This window comes from Tigriopus californicus, chromosome 12, assembly GCF_007210705.1.
Source record: "Tigriopus californicus strain San Diego chromosome 12, Tcal_SD_v2.1, whole genome shotgun sequence".
NCBI classification, from domain to species: domain Eukaryota; kingdom Metazoa; phylum Arthropoda; class Copepoda; order Harpacticoida; family Harpacticidae; genus Tigriopus; species Tigriopus californicus.
In genome coordinates, this window is record NC_081451.1 from 6,615,317 (window position 1) to 6,615,698 (window position 382).

The 382-nt window shown below is 40.1% G+C and overlaps 1 protein-coding gene across 1 annotated transcript in view; it reads right to left on the reverse strand.

The window, feature by feature from the left end:
• The window catches only part of LOC131892442 (uncharacterized), a 35,125-nt gene that overhangs the window by 20,850 nt on the left and 13,893 nt on the right, over window positions 1-382 (reverse strand). The gene's annotated exons all lie outside the window — the stretch shown is intronic.

Below are 382 nucleotides of genomic sequence, written 5' to 3' on the forward strand. Positions count from 1 at the left end.
AAGGCTCACTTTCCTTCCCCTCACCCATCAAAATGAGCTAACTAAGAAACCAAGATCAAACAAATTTCAGCAACTCACCTCTGACATAATTCTGACGCTTTACTCCAGGAATGTTTAATATTAAAGAATTGGTAACAATGCAGTCCACGAAGTTTCCAACCTGGAAAAACAAAACAAGACGGATCGTTATGGCAAGAGGAAATTTACAATTTGAGGAACAACACTTGACTTGAACACAACAAGTTGGAGTAACCAGGTATCCCGTGGAAACCATGATTTTTGACTTTCAGCCACTTCCCCTTCCTTGGCCACAAAATCACAAGAATATAGCAGTTCAACCCCAAAGCAAAACGTGCACAACCAAACCGCATAAATCAACATT